This window comes from Molothrus ater, chromosome 4 (assembly GCF_012460135.2).
Source record: "Molothrus ater isolate BHLD 08-10-18 breed brown headed cowbird chromosome 4, BPBGC_Mater_1.1, whole genome shotgun sequence".
Lineage (NCBI taxonomy): Eukaryota > Metazoa > Chordata > Aves > Passeriformes > Icteridae > Molothrus > Molothrus ater.
The window spans coordinates 21,097,746-21,117,286 of record NC_050481.2 but is presented as its reverse complement, the minus strand read 5'-3'; positions in this window follow the sequence as shown (position 1 = coordinate 21,117,286).

Sequence of the window (19,541 nt, the reverse complement as noted above, 5' to 3'; positions counted from 1 at the left end):
GGGAGGCTGAAGCTGAGATCGCTCTATTCTCCCCTCGAACTTTGATTCGCTATTAAATTCCGCCTAATGACGATGACTCTGCCATCTCACGTTCATCAGCGGGCCCTGCACGGAACAATGCTGGCCCAGCAGCGTATAGAGGGACATTGTTCCTGCCTCCTGCTTGCTCTGTTTGAGCAGCATCACGTGGGAAGCCTCACAGAGCAGGGACATGTAAAACCAGCACGGAGTATTACTCTCCAGGGTGCGACGGTAACTCAAGTCATACCTTGTGCATGGGCGTTTGTATTTGTGTGATCTCAAGTTGAGTTTGGAAAAACAACAACAAAGCCTACAAAAGGATAATGTATAAGGAAAGACCAGAGCTTGGGGGAAAGTGACATGCAGTGCTGTGATGAGGTAGTCTTGTTCATGTCTGCTGCCCAACTAACTTAATGATCTGCGCTAAAATCCCTTACTTGAATTTGTACAGCTATGCATGGCAGAAAAATACTTTTATAACCTTCTAAATCCCTGATTCCTTATCTGTTTATAAATAGCACAGCCTTCAGCAAGTCAGCATGCTCCCCACCACTACTAAACACTACACAAAAGTTCACATGCAGGTTTCTATGCCATTTTGCAGTTCCCCAGCCAGGAGCAGCTCTTCTAACTCCTTGGTTTTCTGTCGGGGTACCAGTTATTGATGTTTGTTTTACATTGGGCCCTTCTGGGGGCTCCTTGGATGGGAGAAACTCTCTTGTAGTAGCTTTGCGTCAGGAAGGAGGAGATGCACAGGACTTTTATGGTCTTCAGCTTCTTGTTTATTGTTATTTAAAGTTTTGCATACCGTCTAGACTGGGCTCAGCGCACTGAAAAAGCACCACAAAATGGCCCCCAAAATGTACAGTTTTAAGGTCTTTAAAGTTGTCTCATCTAATTAACTCTTAAAACGTACATTATTTCTACTTATCTACTAATAACTCATCCTTTGATTGTCTGTGTAACCTCTGCACTCTGCCTTCCTTGACCAATCACCCTGTGCCACTAACACTGCAGAAAATAGAGTAGATGAAGAAGACAGGGACTACACTCAAATTCCTCCATCTTGCTTCCTATCTACACTACACTAAAAATTCCAAAACCTAAATTTCTCACCCAAATGGCATACTATACTACTCTCTATTAACTATTTTACACTTTGGTAGATTTTAGTTTATCTCAAAGTCTTGGAAGTCCTCTCCATGGGCAAAGGCTAAAGGCAGTGTTTCTCTGGGGGTTAGGACCCCTCTGAGCAGACAGAGAAATACTCCTTGTGCCCTAAATTCCCACAGTTTTCTTTCCTGTCCTGAGACCTATCTATTTCTGAGATTTCCCCAGCAGATGTGAGTGCATATCTGGTGTGATTTGCACAGGGTACCACATGGATTGTGCTGCGGGATGCTGTACACACGAGGTCAGCACACACAGCAGCACCATCCCTGGGGTTGGGGGACATAGAGAAGGTCAGAAAGTCACCAAAATGCTCTTCTCCACCTGCATTATTTCACCAGCTCTACCTTACTGTAATAAGCACAGCAGTTCCCAGTAATTGTCCTTTTTTTTTCCTACTTCCCTACACAAGGCAAGAAAATAACAAAAGCCTTGCGTTTGTTAAATTTGCTTTCCTTTTCACACACTAACTCTTCCACTGCTCTGCTCAAATAAATGACATTACAAATACATTGTAAACTCTAGGGAAAACCCCATGACTGGTAAGATGTAGTCCAGGCATGAAGAATTTTTAATGTTAGAAATGACTAGAAAACAAGGATTCTGTTTCTTTCCATCATTTCCTTAGCTGTCTCTTAAAACAACCCTACAGCTTTACAAATTCAATTTCATTATTTCAAATAATTTTCTAAACTGCTACAATTTTTTTTCAAAACTCGTTTAGTTTCTTCATTCACTGAAATATATACAGCTACTCAGACTAGGTGTTCTTTGGAGCTCAAATATGGTAGTTCAACTTTTTTTCCAATCCAGCTTAAAGAGAACTCTCTGGAAACAGGAGTCACCTGCCCTTTATTTATCTTTCTGCTTTTTTGCACTAGAAAACACATTTTTAACCACTTCCTGCAAGAGTCCAATGGAGCAGTTCACTACCCACTGACAGCAGCAAAGTATGATAAATGAAAAAAACAACCCTATTCTACATATCAAAAAGTGTTACAAGTTTCTCTCCAGGCACACACATTAGCCTGACTCAGGAACACAAGCTCTAAAGTCATGCTGGCATCAGCATTGCTTAGGGTTAAACCAATCCATTCCCCAGTGCAAAACTTAAGCTGATGTTTCTCACAAAGGCTACAATGAGGTTTTCATTTGAGTCAACAGAATAAACAGTTGTGGATATCAAATCTGGTACTTGACACAACTTACTGAAAATCAGATATTAACAGGTTTGTAGAAGCTTGGTATACAGTAATTAATATCCAGAAGAAATTATCAGAAATAACTGGTGAAAATAGAAGTTTATCCGTATCACTAGAACAGCCAAGTCTGAGGCTCCCTGTACATTTAGGAAAGGACTTAACCCAGGCTCACATTGCATGAGGGCACTGACACTTGTACCCACTAAAATACAAAATACTCTCATGATATTACCCTCGCAGGGAAAAAGAAATTGAACTACAGAAGCTGGCAGTTTCTTATTATTGACTAAAAGGTCTTTGAGTCCTTTTTCTGATTATACCAACAAAAGAACAAAGAAAGAACTGAGTACTGGCAAAGAATGTTTTAACCCATGTTCCTGTCAAAGGGAAACAAATTACTCTGCCCTTATCTCTGAAAGGAGATCCAGTCCCAGAATAACTTGGCCTCATGCAAGGATGTACCAAAAAGGAGAGTTTCAGAGTAAAAAGGAAAACTTTTTGGCTTTGTGATTATTTCTGTTTACCTGCTACGTTATTTTCCATATCAGGCATGCACGTTAGAATTCATTGACCTAAGTGGTCACAATTTCTTTGCTTTTTTAGGACAGTGAAAAATATGCCTCAGCTCATTTTGTGTGCACCTCAGCCATTTTGGAAGATAAGCCACGGCCCTCCTGTGGGATTACCACTCATGTCTGTCCCTTGGTTTATCAACCAAACCCCAGAAAAGAGAGCACGTGGGCTGCAGACTGCACTGAGAGCAGAGCCTTCACTACAATCTGCTTGAGGGAGGAAAGTGAGAGCCTTGTGGAACACCTCTGTGCTTGCCATTTCACCCCTCAGTGTGGCTTTTTCTGCCTGGTTTCCCAACTCCTGCTTCACAAGCCTGTTCTGTGCTCTGCAGGGTGACTCCAGTATGCTGACCAGCCTACAAGACCTGTGGCCTTCCCATTTATAGCAATTTAAATTGGATACCAGGCAGCTCTAGTGGAGCCCTGGCTCTGCCAGCTTCTCACAGATGAGCCCCTGCTGGCAGTGGGGGGAGTTTCTTCCCCACCTTCTCAGGGACAAGCAAGTGCCATCTCATTCCCAAAACACGCTGAGTTCAACCCCATGCACTGGACTCTCAACAACTTTATAGGCAGCCTGTGATAGGTTTCACATCAAAAATTAAATTCTGGTACATCTTGTATGGAAGCAGTGCCCCATACTGACTCATTCAGCTCAAACCACCTTGAGCCATGGTAACACCCAGACTTGTCATTGTGACAGGGGCAGAAACTGGCATTTCTTTACTACATACAAATATTTATGCAAGAGTCACTTATCTATTAATAGATAGATCTTTCCTCAACTCCTAAAGCCAACCCACACTGTCAATTGCATTCATACAATTATTCTGAAGCCAGGACAGGTAACAGACACAGGAAATCCTGTTGCTGGCCCATGTATGTACATTTTAATGTACATTTTAAGTATAGGCTGCTTTTAAAAATGATCTGTGAGCAAGATATAACTGCTTTAATCAAAAGTATTTTTACTCTTTTTTTGTATTTTCTTTCTTTGTTGGCAGAAGTGTTTGCAATCAATAATTATTTCATAGAGCAAATGTTATTTCACATAGGAGGTAAATTTCAAATCTCCAGCTGTCCTATTAATCATAAAAATCTCAAAATCCTAAACTTTGGGTCAATTGTTCAGTGTGCAAGAGAAGCAGAAAGATTGCTGTAATATCATGTTTTCCTCCATCTTTCACTCATCTTTCAAAACTCGGATGTGAATGGATTTTTCCCCTCTCAAAGCCTCTCCCCTTTAAATGCTTGTTGTCTCTACCACTGATCAAGTTTCTGAGAAATGACTTTATGTAAGAGATTGAGCAAGATAAAGTTGCCACATTTCGTTTTATCTTTTTGGTTGAATTATTAGGACTTAAAGTTGTGGTGACAAGACTGCTACCTTCTAATAGGCCTTGTTGCCATGGGAGTGGACTTTTTGAAAAGAACAAGACCCACGGCCACCAAGACCTTTTTTACTATTATTTCCATCCTTGGCCAATACAGGAATCCTTAGTCATAGACAGGAAAATGTGGTGTAGTATACCCAGTAACACTTGCTGACAGTGAAAAACAAAAGGAGTGGAAACCAATACTGCAGAAAGCTGAATTGCATCACAGCCTACAAGCAAAAGCATTTCTCTTCTGTAAAAGAAATGCTTTGTACATCCAAACAATTCCCTCTCTCTGGGGCTCTTCAGAGATAAAAAGGAAAGAAGGCTGTCATCGTACAAAATAGGCATTCCAGACCTAGCAGGAATTTATTTTCCTCTGGAAGAAGGAATTAAGCAGAACCATGGAGCAGAAACAGGCAAACAAGCAAAAAGAATCTGCCAGTGGTCCACCAGCTCTGGTGCCTGGTCACCACCTACACCTGGGATTAGCCACATGGAGAGGATGAGCAGGGAAGGATTGCTGTGGGCATGCAGACCTGCTTCTGCCACCCCCATACAGAGAAGTGCCAGCATTCAGATACAGAGCAATTAAAGCCCAGCTGGTGAACTCAATCCAGAATCACCCACGGCAATACAAAGATCAGGAACAGGTTGGAAAAATCTGGTGTCTTTCTCTAGAAAACGGTTTCACAAGCTCGATGCCTGCACGCAGTTAAACCTTGAATTAAAGAGGTCTGTCAGGTAAAGCACTGACTAAAACCAGATTTCTGTGGTTTAGCTCTTTCTACATGGTTGAAAATCCTGAGATTTGTCTGTAGCTCAGCAAAGCACCCTGCAGACTGCTGGTGAAAGCTGTGAACAGTTTACCTATGTGACAGACATTCACTATTGTTTTCTATTCACAGCTATTTAAAAAAAAAAATTAGTTTTATCAACACCTAAGAATTCTTTCTGAGGAAAATACTAATTTAACTGCAGTCTAAGACAAAGGAAAAAAATATCAGAAAGCTAGAAAGGGATATCTCCAAGGATCTGAGTAGAAGTGATATGTAGCAAGTCACCTCTGCCTCCCATGGCTCCAAGCATCGTTGTCTTGCTAGAGATTCAAGCCCCACAACTGTGGGAAATGCTGCTCCCATTCTGCCGTGCATCTCCTGCATTTTCTACCAGATCGTCACAAACTGAATTGTACACAATGGTGTTACTACAGTTTGCAGTACAAGAGATTGTTTTGAATGTCACCAAAGGGCATAGTCCTGAAGAAGAGTTTAATTGGATGAAATTATTGCTAGCTGGTAGTGTGTTATAGGAACTCCAAGAATGTGCAGATCTGTAGGTAAATGAAACTGTTCCCTTGCTTCATCTGTGGGTCTGTGCTAGTTTAGTACTTTAGTTTAGTACTCAGTCCTGAGAAGCCTTTATTTCCTATGAGTGAACTAACAGCTGTGCTGACATGAGAGAAGGCTTTTACTTGCAGAGAGAGGTGAGGGTACAGGTCAAGCTGGATGACTCAAGATATCTCAGCAGCTCTGGAGAATGGGCCAGAGCAACTTTCCTGGAGCAGTCAGGAGGTGGATATTGATGGTCCAGAGGAGGGATTCAGGGGTCTCTAGTCAAGGTGGTTTCTTTTCCTTTCTCTCCCCCTTTCCCACTACTAATCTGCACTGTTCCTGTAACACCCACCTCCTAATCTCATGTGCAGAACACCCATCTTCAGTCAATGTCATTTATTCAGAGAGGTGCCTGTACTTTCACTTACACCACTACAAAATGCTCTCCTCATTCTCAGGCTTCAGTGCATCCCCCAGCCACCTGCACACACCTGTCAAGATTTTGGGAGAAGGGTTACTAAAGGGCAAAATAACAGATACACTGTCAAGCAAAGGACTGAGACCAAGGAACTTTCTACTGCTGCAGCCATAGGAAAATGGACACAGTGGCTGTTGATGTTAGGGATAAAATGTGAACTACCGGTGTTACTCTCAGATGTTACATACATGACTAATTCTTGCTATGAGTGTAAACAGGTAGTTCATAATGAAACAATTAGCTGTCTCTGAATGCCTGTTTACCGTTTAATGTGTTTACATTTGAACTCCATGATCTCAAGGGTCTTTTCCAGACTAAATAATCCTATGATTCGTTTCTACGATTCTATGAATGCAATGTTGAATCAAAAAGTGCAAACAAAAATATTAAGATGATATAGTTCTGATGGCTCTCAGGACCTATTTTCAGAATACATTAAATATGCAAGGAAAATAAAGTTCCTGGGTAATGTCAAAGAACAACAAATAAACAAAGCCCATAAAACATAGATAAGTTACTTAAAACATACTGAAGGAGGATACACATCTTAAATATGAAAAGATTGTATAGGAAATCGAGGACTGGATGGAGCAATAAGATATTAATTTGCTGAAATATATCACAGTTCTGTACTTATTCTTCTACTACAAAGGGGGAAAAAAATCAGTTTCCTGGAACGTCTACACGTATGATGTTATTTCTTGTATACACAATGTTGCTCGTCCCACTATGCTGTATTAGAAATACTAATATCAACAAAATGCCAGCACTTTTTTTGAGAGGCACTGGGAGGTGCCTCTAATCCTAAACTGCATAGACATCGCTTCAATTTAATTTATGTTGGAGAAATGTCAAGTGTCCATGAGAGTGGGCCTCCTGGGAAGCATTCAGAAATGTAGATGCAAGGCCCATGCCTGTTCAGATTTAATCACATACACCCTTAGAAGCAGAGACTTGAAGCTGAGTTAGGGGTATGCTTTTGATCATCAGCTTTTTCCTGGCATGTATTTCAGAACTGGCTCCATTTTCAGTCTCAACTTACACTGAGTGTCTGTCCCCTAAGGTAGTTTCATCAGGGTCTGGATACAGGGCTCTGTAAAGAACATTGTAAAGCAGACATCTCTACAAATGTCACTGTAATAAGTCCCAGCAATGTTTCCAGCTATGCTCAGGTGTCTGAATATTAATATCAGACGCTTCCTCACTGACCCCAAGCACCTCCTGTGCAAGTAAACAGCTAAAGAGATCCACATTTCCATCCTACCTCCTGCCTCCCCACCCCTACAAGCACGTGCTTTTTCCACCGACTTTCTTCTTTTCTCTGAGGGGATGGTGTACTGGGGGGAAGCACAAATAAAAAGCCATGGTCTTAAATTTGATTTGAAGGTGGCAAGTTTTGTGGTGGTTTTGATCTCCTCCAGGCATTCCATAATCGTGGGCCAAGTTGCCTAGAGATCTTTGTCTCCCACACTTCCAAGTCTCTCTGTTGTGGCTGACAGATCCATTGTTTTGGAAGCATGTAGCTGTCATGGGAGGTCATGATCTCCCAGGCGTGAGGCAGTCCCTTCCCTACTTTGGGTTGGCTTTGAAGATAAAAATGGTAAATTTGAACTTGGGTGTGGAGTGTGCTTGACAGAAAGCCTTCCCTTGCGCTCCTTCAAAGCTTGTGCCAGCAGATAGTGGGCACTGCAGCAGCAAACATCAGATTATAGTGATTTTTATTAAATATTAAGGTTTAATAGCTGAATCCAGCTGGGTCAGGGCCCACAGTGCCCTGGATAATGCAGACACATAGTTCGTGGCAGTTACTTAGCCAGAGCTCTTACATTTGACCTCGTATCCCTTCCACTGCTTCCCCTCGCTTGTCAACAGAATATGTCTGCAGTGACACCAGTGTAATGCTGATGTAGAATTGCCTTACAAATTTCATCTAAGAAAGTTCCTGAAAGTGAATCCCATATAAACATTCAAACATAGATCTGAGGTTCATGCCTGCTCCTATATGACAAAATTAAAGAGAACCCACACCAAACATCTTTATATTACACTCCTGGTGTGTCTGTAACATACACCATTGCAGGGCATATCACCTCCCTCTGCAGAGGGGAGAGAACACAGATATAAATACAGGCGACATTTGCTGCTACTGAGCTGACAGGCACATGCTCAGGTGGTCCTGACTGAGCCCTTCCTTGCTGTTTTCTCAGGAACCAACCCCGCCGCGTGGTGTGTGACTTCAATTATCAGGGTTTTTTTCCTTCTTGCACTGATGCTCTGTCATCTAATGGGTACCAGCAGAGTGGATTAGAACTGCCTGTCAGCTTTCTCTGCCTGTGAGAGCTCACAGAATAGCCTGGGCTCGGCGTGCTGGCCCTGCTCCTCTTGGCAGAGAGCTGAGCTCGGGTTTCTGGCAGCGCATCCCCCTGGCACACCACAGATGTGGGGCTGCCCTCACCCCAGTGCAGCTGGGCAGCCTAACAACGGCACTGGCCCTGTGCTTGCCCAGCTTTTTCTGCTCTTACAGTGGGAGGGGAATAAAGAATATTTGTGGGGATATATCAGCACCTATACGAAGGACTGTACAGCAAAACTACACTGGAGTTGAACAGCGTAAAAAAAAAAAAAGGCAGCACAACAAAATAAACCAAAATCTTCAGGGTTTAAGAAAAACATCTTTAAAAGCAACAGAGTTATGTTGCTCAAAACCTGGTTAACAATGCCTGCCCCCCAACATCACACACCTGCCTGCTCCCCAGCCTGCCTCAGCAGCTCAGGCTTCAGCTGAATGCTGGTCATAAAAACAGAGCCAGGACTTGGGAAAGGCAAGCCAAGGGAAGCATCTGTGTTCCAGCATGCTCTGAGACACCTGAAGGAAGCTGCAAGACAATCCCTCTGCTGACCACTGTCACACCTGAGAGTTGCTGGATCTCTGTTCTCAAAATAGACTCCCCCAGCATGTACCCTCTTGGATTATGGGCCAGAGCTGGACACACTGATCAACAAGTACTGCCTAAAATGTAGATTCTGCTGGAAAGGCAACCTACTGCTGGCCTGCCAACCCAACAGGCAAATCCTGTGGGCCATGCTGGGGGCTGTGCAGGAGGCTGGCAGCCTGCTGGAATGTGACATCACTGCCCAGTGCCCCCATGGGCACACAGTACACCTGTGGCAGCTCTGCACCAGAGGGGGCTTGGGAATGAGCTGGCCGCTGGAATCTCTGAGTCTTCAAGTGTGCCCTGAACAGCAGCATGCAAAGATCACATCCCCCTCAGACAAGTAGTGCTGCCTTATGAAGCCAGGCAGAGGAGAACATGAAATGGGTCAATGCAGTCATCTCAAAGGTCACTTTGGGTGAATCAGGTGGAAAGGAACCTTATTGGCATTGTCTGCCCCTTGTTCACTCTTAAAAAGCTTAAATTAGATAAGATTCCAACCACTACTTTATTTATATGGTTTACAAAATCCAAGAAAAAACCTTGTTGTTTAGAGATGGAAGAATTGTGTCTGGTAGATACTGTTGGTAGCTCAAGATACAAAAGGAAGCCTTACTGAGTCAAGCAGAGCCTCCTGGGAGATGCACTTGCTAGAATTCCAATATGAACCCTCATTCCTAACATGGAGGTAGATTTTGTGTTGCTTCTCCTTCTCAAGTGCATTTCTGCAGAGAGAGTTGCTCTCAGAAGAGCCTAGAGCAGCCTTTGCCCTCACTGGGCAGCATTTGAAGGTTAGCATGCTTGGCATGGTGCAGCTCCAGCACTGAGGCAATCTCCAACAGGAACCCCAAGTACTGAAACACCCCAGCCACTGTGGTGGAGCAGGAGGCTCTGGTTTGGAGGCAGACATTGTGGGTTTAGGTTTTAATTTCACAGAATGCCATAAAACATACTATGGGAAGTATAATGAAGACATGAGACCTTAAAAAACCTAAATCATTAGCATTTCTTGCCAAGAGGAGGGGAATAAAAGTGTGCTCAGCTTTGCTTGCATCACTATCAGACACGAACAGTTCAACATGTCTGCTTTTTTCCTTCTTTTTCTGCTTACACAGAAGTGTTAGTACTTGCAAGTACATGAGAAATAAAGAGCTGCTAGTAAAAGATATATCTACAGTGCTGAATTGCTCAGCACAAAAATTTTCATTCCTGCTAGTAATGTAATAATTTTTTAATTTTGACTAAATAAGATGATGATTTTTTAGGTTAAAAAAAATTGGTACTGAGCTAAGGTTTTAAAAATTAAAATTCATCCATTATTCAAGTAATTAATTACTTTGATGAGTAATACTGCCTGGAAGCTACTTCACTGCATTATCATTGTTTCTCTGTTATAATCATGCCTCCTCCTGATGTTTGATGGCATAGGGAAATGAGGCACCATTGGTTAGCCCAGGGTCTGGAGTTTTCCAGGTATGGGAGAAGACAAGAATTACCACCCATGATGGAAAAGGAGCCTAATCACCGGGGAAGAGGATGGATCTGAGGGGTTGAAGAGCACGGGTAACCGTGGTGGGGAAGGCAAGGAAAGAAACCTGACGCAGAGGAGACGACGCCTTTTGTGAGATCCTCATGTGGGAACAAAGGGAAGGGGCAGCAGAGAGAGCTCTCAGCCACAGCTCCCAGCGACCCACTTGCTCCAGCAGGGCCTGAATTTGTTGACCTTCAATGCCTAATTCAAATGGTAACTAAACACTTAGGCTGTGTGTTTGAGGAAGGTTTTTGGGGAGATGCTTTCCTTTTTTATTTTGCCGCTTTATTTGGTTTGCCCTCTTTGGGTTTATAGCACAGGCACTGCTGAAGATCACTACTGACAGGTTGCAGTGCAGAAAGAGAAAGTTTAAAAAAATCCTATTTTGGAGCAGAGACTGGGGAAAGGAAGCCTTGAATACTATGGAACAGAAGAAAGCAGAAAAAATAGCTTAAATGTCAACCACAACAGCAATAAAAAACTCTCTTAATCTTTACTTTAATGCACTTAAGTGCAAAAATAATTTTCATAGGTAAAGTCAAGAAAGGATGATTATTTGAAAATCAGGAAATCAGGCTGGGACAAGAGGAAATGAGCTCACATAACAAAGTACAGCAGAGAAATTCAAGAAAGAAATGAAAGGAAAAAAACCCAGAAGAGACAAATTGGGAAAGGTCTTCCAGTAGGACCAATATTCTGAACATCTGTCTTCTCAGTTGTCTTTTATGTATCTTTCAGATTTTTTAAACTAATTCTTTTATAGCCAAGAAGGCTTAGGGAGTTTTCATACCTAAAACTCAAAAGAGACAAAATGTTTTCTCCCCTTTAAATGGAGGGGAAAGTAATGCACAGGTGCAATCATTTGTTCAAGGTCCCCCAAGGAAGTCACTGACAAAGTCAATTAATGTCTTGCCCACTCAACCACAGTGCTCTGCAGCAAAAGCTCTTCCATGTGATGTGGGCCAAATTCATTGCCAGAGCCATGCCTGCAGATACTTTGAGTTTATTCCTCAAAAAGATAGATAAAGCACAGATAACTTATTTTTATAAGTGTTCAAAAACTCCATCCTAGCTCAGAGCTTCATCTTGCACCAGTGCTCCACCATCACATGTTACATTTATGTAGATGTATGTATCACTCCATAAAATATCCCAGTGATGCAATATTTCCATTGTTAAGCTGTCAGCAAAACCTTGACCTTTGCTCCTTCCAAAACAAACTTTCCTGTCAATCACTATCTTGTTATACACGGATATGACATTAGACCTGCGAATAACAATCTCGCTGATGGACAGCTCATCTGCCACGACTCTCTCTTTAAATTGCCCAGAGTTTAAAGCCTTGAACAGCCACCCAACCACACTTGCCTCCAACCTGAGAGCTATACTTGAAAAAACACAATTATTAGCCAAACAGACTAATTTTCCCAAAGCAAACAAGCAAGTTGGAGAGTTGTAAGCATCTAAGGCTACACCTGAAAAGTAGGGGAAACAGAAAATGTGCAAGAAAGCAGCAGATGATTTGGTAGAGCTTTTATTTCCCCCTACCTAAGGGGGCTGATATTTAAACTGGGAGATTTTCAGCACATGACTTTTAGCAGCTACCAGTCTTGTGGCGGGGGGGGAAGTGAAACAAACAGTAAAACACAGATTTAAAAATAACTGATTTCTAACCCTACTGAGTCAGTGACAAAAGTCAGAGTCGTCTGGGAGCCACTGCAACTCCCACCAGCTTGGTGTAGTGGCTCTGTGGGAGACCTCACACCTTCTTTGTCACAAAAGTGGTGGTAGGGAGCCAACACCATTGTTTCACTTTGCATTTTTACCACCCAACAGCTGAGTGTGCTGTTACAGACAAATGCCTTGACTTCAGGTCACAGGGTAATTTGGGTTGAAAGGGAGAGCAAAAGGTATCTAATCCAACCTCCTAATCAGATCAGGGTTGGCTAGGAGATCAGACCAGGTTATTTATCCAATCAGGTATTGGAAACACACTCATTTTGGTTGAAAATTATCTCGAGTACTTTCGTGGAGTGTGACTTGCAAAAAACCCTGCCACTCCTACCTTTTATCAAATAGGAGCACCAGAAATTACTGTGATAGAGAGAAGGAAAAAAAGATTTGTTCACCAGGATAAATTAGAGAGGATATGCTTGTTTGAGCCAATCATCCTAGCTTCCAAACAGGATAGGATTTTGTACCATTTTGTTCATTCTGCTGCCAAGAGCACATCAGAAAAGCTTATCTGTTTCTGTCTATACCATTCATGTGCTCATTCTAACTAGAAAAGCTTGAGATAACTAGCCAGCAATCATTCAGGCTTATCTTCCTTGGAAGCTCCAGAAAAGCAAAGCCTTGCAGAAGTGCAGAATGACAGGGGTCTGTGCAGCAGAACCTGCTCACAGCACAGCTCATTCCCCTAAACTCACCCACCTCCTGGCTGCTCCTGCCCGACCAAAGGATCCTGCCCTCTCCCACACAGCAGACACAGGTAAATGCAGCAGAAGAGAGAAGGCTATCGCTGCCCTTTAGTGCACTGGAAGGGCTTTGGAGCAGAGCACTAAACACCAGACTTGAGCACAACACCATGCTGCTGGCACCTATGGGAGCTTTTTAGCACCCACTCAGTTTAACTCATGCCCTGGCCAACAGGATTCCAAGGAGAATAACTCTCAAAAGACACATTATGGAGGATAAGACCCATGGTTTCACATGCTGAATGATGCAAAGCAGTTATTAAAGCACCCTATCAGGCACTCACATCAATATCATTTACGTGTGCCAAGACCATTTAACCTCACAGCTTCCTTTGAAGTGCTGAGGATTTCCTTCAGGTGCACTGGGATTAGGAAGTGGATTATCTCCCAAGGGGCCACAGTGTAGCTTTCCCTTCTGTTCTTGCATTGTCTCTCACACATGCTCCCTTAGCTCTGACTGCAGCCCATGCGGCAAAGCCAGGGAAAGGGAAAGCTTTGGATAGCAGAACACAGCTTGCTGATTTGCTTTCCTCCCACTTCTGCCAGCTTTGCAAAGGTAACTGGTTATTTCTGTGTTAATGTGATTTCTCTAGGTGCAGGACAAAGACAGCACTCCTCAGCTTTATATAGCAAGAATGAATGTCCTGGGGCTCTCTGAAGAATGAAGGATTTGGGTTTAGAGGAAAGCTGAAGTTAAACCATCCACCTCCTGCACTGCAGAACTTGGTGAGCACGAGAACATCACTGCCCTTGGTCGAATTCTGGAGTACAATGGCTGGGTATTCTGTCAAGTTTTGACTCAATACACACTTGGAAATGACTTTCTGAAACTGCTAAGAAACTGGATTAAGGGACAATAATTGTTATGTTAGTTTAGCTTTTGCTGTATGAAGCACTAAAAGTTGAAAGGTACGAGCTGCTCTTTGACATTACCAGACCCATTCCTGCTTCTGTGCAAGGCAACAAAAACCATGTTCCATCAGCTACAACAGGAGCAGAATCAGATAGAGCCAGGTGGTTTGCAGGACAGGTTTTCACATATCTCCCCCAAGAGCTTAGCCCCAGGGCTCCTCCAGTCACACCTCTTCCCTTTCTGCAAACCTCTTAAAAAAAAAAAAATTGAATATCTCAGACAAAAGAGACTCTACATTATTCATCAGGTGTGTATGGTTTATGGATCCCTAATTTAGGAGAAGGCAGTGAACAGGGAGGGGACTGAAGATGGAGTTGAGAAAGAAGGGAGCATTACGCTAATCTACATTCAGTAACCATAATGCTGAAGACACACTACTGTAAGGAGCAGTATTTTGAAGCCACATCAGAGAAGATGCACTCTTACTAAGCAAAAAGTTTTGAATTAATGGAAGGTGATAATTACGAACTATACCCTGCAAGGAATCCAAAGGAAAAAAAACATAAGCTGAACCCACTGAATATCATACCCGAAATATTAGAGTCAAAGTTGTGTTGTTTTTCTGGGTGTCACTTTCAGATTTGGGATATTACAGGCCCCATGATAAATATTTCAGGCAGTTGATTACAATGAAAAGTAATTAACCCAGCTACAACAACAGGTGTTGTATGGGGAAATGCTGGCTTTTATCATGAAGTTGTGGTTGAATGTGCTAAATGCATTCGTCATTTTCTCCTTTCTTTTATTCAGAGAATGCCCTGGGGAAAGCATTCTAGTGCCAGCATTTATAGGATCTAATGAAAACCCATTAAATATGTATATGACTGCTAACAACAGTGCAGAGAAGGAGTAACTTAACTATGGTTATGTAAGGCTGCCTGCTCAGCTGGCTTTGGTGGTGGTGGTAGCTGTAGCAATCCCATTTGAACTCCTTCACCCTGTACTTAGCTGCTGGTTTTGAGCTGAGGGGAGAACTGTTAATTTTTGTGTCATTTCATTTTCCAGTTAGCAAATGCACACAACAGGATTCAAAGCTCAGCTTGCCTTAACAGAAAGAGTCCAAAATACCCCTAAATATGAACATGGCTGTCTGTAAATAATTAGGGAAGAAAGTTCAAAGTGAAGAAAACAGCTGTTCAGAGAGCTAACACACAGCACACATGTGGGTTTGAGTTATGTTGCACTTGCTCAGAGCCCGCTCCTGACAGCCAGGCTCAGGCACAGACTCAAGAAATTGGGAAGATACTGTAGCCAGAATTGGATTCAGATTCTTGACTCTTCTACACAGAAAATGCCAATGGACATGTTGCAACCTCCCCCTCCTCACCCCCCCAAATAATACAAAATAGATGCAGAATCTTCACTCTTCTACTCCTCTCTGCATTTGGGAGGAGATGAAGGAGCTGGGAGTCTGCTTTTCCTGCTTTCCTCTAACCTGATATTACCTTCCCCACGCTCTGAGAGTCTTGAACAGGAGATGAAATGCAGGTAAAAACCAGAGCACAGGACAGGTGAGCTGCTTTGGTAGCATGGCAAGGGAAAAATAGCACTGATTTTACTGACTCAAGCTGTCTTCTCCTCCAGTGAACAAGAATCTCATCCTTGGCTTTTTTGCAAGAGATGTCTTGGGCTGCCTGGGCCTGTGCAGTGTTATGAGTAGAAAAGTTGTCCTTTTTATTTTTTAAAGGTTGCAGAATTAACAGGTTAAATTAATTGCTGCTAAGTTGGAGTTCTAACCATCAATAACAGGTAATTAAAGGAAAACTATTAACAACAGGTGATTACAACGGTGATTACAACATGAAATTATTAACAACAAATAGTTAGAACTCCAACTTAGCAGCAATTAGTTTAACCTGTTAATTCTGCAACCTTTAAAAAATGGACAACTTTTCTACTCATAATATGCAGGATTGGAAAAGGGTCAAGAGAAGCAGTTTAGCACAGGGCATCCTCTGTGCCTACCAACTCCCTCACAGCCCTTTGGGAAAGGAAATATCCCAAGTCCTCCAGGAGGAAATGCACACAGCCAGCACCGGTGATCTGCAAACTCTCTGATCTCAAGCACTTTGCATTTCCTTTCCCCTTTAGGAGTTATTTCTCATTTAGGACTACACAGCGACATGGAAAAGAAAAACATTAGTATAGATTGCTATCATTCTCCTCACCAATGCTGCATGAATTCCCTAAAGAAAAGGGCAAAGGAAATAACATTTACAACAGCCCTTGTTATTTTTTCTCCAGAAGGAATAGATACAGGGGGTGTGTTTGCAAGGCAGGTTTGTTTGTCTAAAGATAAACAGGGTAGTCTCCCTTAAGCCAGCTCCATTATTTATGAGGGAAGACTTTTCAGCCCCTAAACAGCCTTAACAGCCCCTAAACATGCTCATAAAGTGTAATGTTCCTCCTGTCTGAGGCTGCGTGAGTTCAAAAGTCACCTCCCACTTGTGCAGAGATCGCCGCTGCCTCATAAACCCTGAATTTACGGGGAGCAGGTTACATCCACTGACCCCTGGAGACAAAAGCTGAACCTGACACTGATTATTTAATATCTTACTGACAAATGCAGCTCAGAACAAAAAAAAAAAAAAGAAAAAAAAAAAAAACCACCAGAAAAAATTATTTAACTCTGGGCATTTTTAAGTCTGGGCTTTCGGGTTTGGATTGGACATTAAAATTGTGGTTGTTTTGGGGTTTTTGCAGTGCCTGCTGTGTTATTTCCCATGATCAAATACACACAAAATCATCTTACAAGAAAAAAAAAAAGGCATTTTCCTTATCACAAATGTAGGGTGGTTGAAAAATGCTTCCAGCCACATGAATTGAGTGTAATGCTTGTGGTGGCTTTGACAGAACAGTTTGGCAAGTGGAAGACAAAGTGGAGGCAGTGTGAGACAGGTAGAAAATCTATTTGGGGGTAAAAGACCCTTTCCCCCTTGCAGCTTTGGGTTTCCTTGTTAAGCACCTATCTTAAATCTGCCACAAGCAGCTTGCAATCTGAGTACAAACACATTTATCTGCCAGGTAAGGCTCCTTGGGAAGCCTGTGCCTTGACACCTGAAGATTGGCTGATCATTTTAATAAGGTCTGTTATCTGGCAGGGACTTGTTTGCCCCTGATATTCAGTAGCACCTTGTTGGTGTGTACATACACACTCACAAATGAGCGTGCTGGAAGCACAGCTGTCTTCTGGAAGCAGGAGCCTTCCCCTTGCTGGGATTTCAGCCCTGTGCTCACACTCCTGCCCTGCCATCGGCTCCCCAGAGTGCCTGGAGCTGCCCCTGCTCTCCCAGCTCAGAGTGGCTCCCAGGAAGCTGCTCTCCCACCATGCAGTGAGAAACAGAAATGTAGGAGAGCAGCTCCCTGGTTAACCAACCCCAAATCCTGCATGGAGGCTTCCTGGGAAGGGCCTGGCTCCCCACCATCTCCCACAGCTGAGGCTGTTCCTTGTCTGACCAAAGAAGGTCCTACCCACATCTCTACCAGGGGTTTCTGCACATCACCACATGGAGCTGACAGACACAAGAGCTGGTCAATATACTTGCTAGACCTTTCTCAAAAACATATATATATATACACACATACATATATATATACATATATATATACACACACGTATGTTTGCTATATAACAAAAACATGTGTATATATATGTTTGCTATATATACTTTCTATACCTCTCTCAAAAACACAAATAGAAATTAAACCCAAAATTAAGCAAACTTAATTTCACTAAGAAAGTGAAGTATCTGCAATGACAGGCAACAGTTAAATAAACTGCATGTCTGAAACTAATAAAATCCAATCTATTTAATATCTTTGGGGAGATCTTTCTCCTTGTGTTATATATGAAAAAGTTACAAGGATTTTACCTAGTGTCTGTTTTAGTATTGTGCATCACAATTTTGTTCCTAGACTGTAAACAATGCATCCCCTGTTAAATCTGGGCCTAACATTCATGGGCAAGGAACGTGGCTAAATTCTTCACAAACTGAGATGCCATTTCTCTCCCTCCTGGAAAATCCTGCTTCTGAAAAGCTCAGTGGCAACAGCTGGAGCTGAAGTAGTGGTAGATGCCTGTATGCGCCTGCTACAGGAACATAAACATCTTGGACTGAACACCCCAAATTAGTCCAGACTTTAGGAACACCTCATTATTTCTCTACCTGCCTCCACCTCTCAAAAAAAGCCTCAATTCCACACACACCCCACTGCTTTATCCCAAAGAGTAGTCTTGGAGATAAACTGGTATCTGGAAAGCACTTGAGATAGTAAGGGGAAAAAAAACCCAACAAAAAACCCAAAAAACAACATTGTAGGAAAAAGACTCTACAAACAAAATAATTGCTTTGTGTACAGAGTAAAGTATAAACTTCATGCATTAAGAGGCCAACTGAACCATGCATTCAGTAGGTCAGTACAAAAGCAGTTACCCAGAAATCAAACTAATTAACCAGTAATATCATCTTGCACCAAAGAATTGCACTCCATGATCATGTAATTAAAAAAAAAAAAAATAAACCTCAAGCATTTAAAAACAATAGAATCTTAGGAAGTGTGTTTTCATGACAAAAGTTAATCTGACACCCTATAACTTCAGAAATCTTTGCTTTTCACCTTTTACATTCTTTATAAAATACTTAGGGTTGGGTTTTTTATACATAATTGAGTGCAGAATGCCCTTCAGAGGGGTGCACCAGGTCAACTCCCATACACATGGGAGTTATCTTGCTTCTGGGAACCAACTGCTATAAGACTTCAAAACTACAGAGGGTTTTTTTCTGACTGTTTATTACAGTCAGCAGTTTATATCTAAAGAGACCTCTTTGAGGCTGCTTTTAACAGAAATCAAAATTAAAAAAAAAAATCACTTCCATTGGGGTAGGTTTTACTTTTTATTATTTTAAAAAACCCCAAGCCAATAAATGGACAAAAAATTCTTCTGTGTCACTGCCTCAAACCTCACTTTAGGGAGGCAGCAGGCACAGAATTTGTGGCACAAGCTGTCGAGAGATGCTGAAGTGCAGCCCTGGCAAAATAAAGGTTTGAGGGAATCTATCTGTAGTATTATTTACAGACAGGACAGCTGTGCTGGTGACTGAAGTAAAACACCCTGACTAAATATAATCTGAAGCCAGAGATAAGTGAGTGTTTCAAAGCTGCGTCCCTACAAGAGGCACATGTTTAGCTTTTCATGCATCACAATGGATGTCCCACATGAACTTTTTGCTTCTTCAGGTTTCCTGCAGCCCCCGACTGTCCCTGTCACCCTGTGCCAGATGGGAAGTGAGAGCTTAGCCGAGCCACCTCTTTGTGGTGGAAACCCCCCGAGCTTCGGCTACAGGTTACTGAAGCCTTCATGAAAAATTCAGAGCTGGTATAACAAGCTTGCTGAAAGTAAAATGCCTGTCACATTATCCACCCTCCCTTTTTGCTAGCCCTCAGCTACCACCGCTGAGAGGTGGAAAAACGTGCCTGTAACAAACTTGTACAGGGATACAGATGCAAAAATGAACATTAAACTCAGTGCTCTTTGC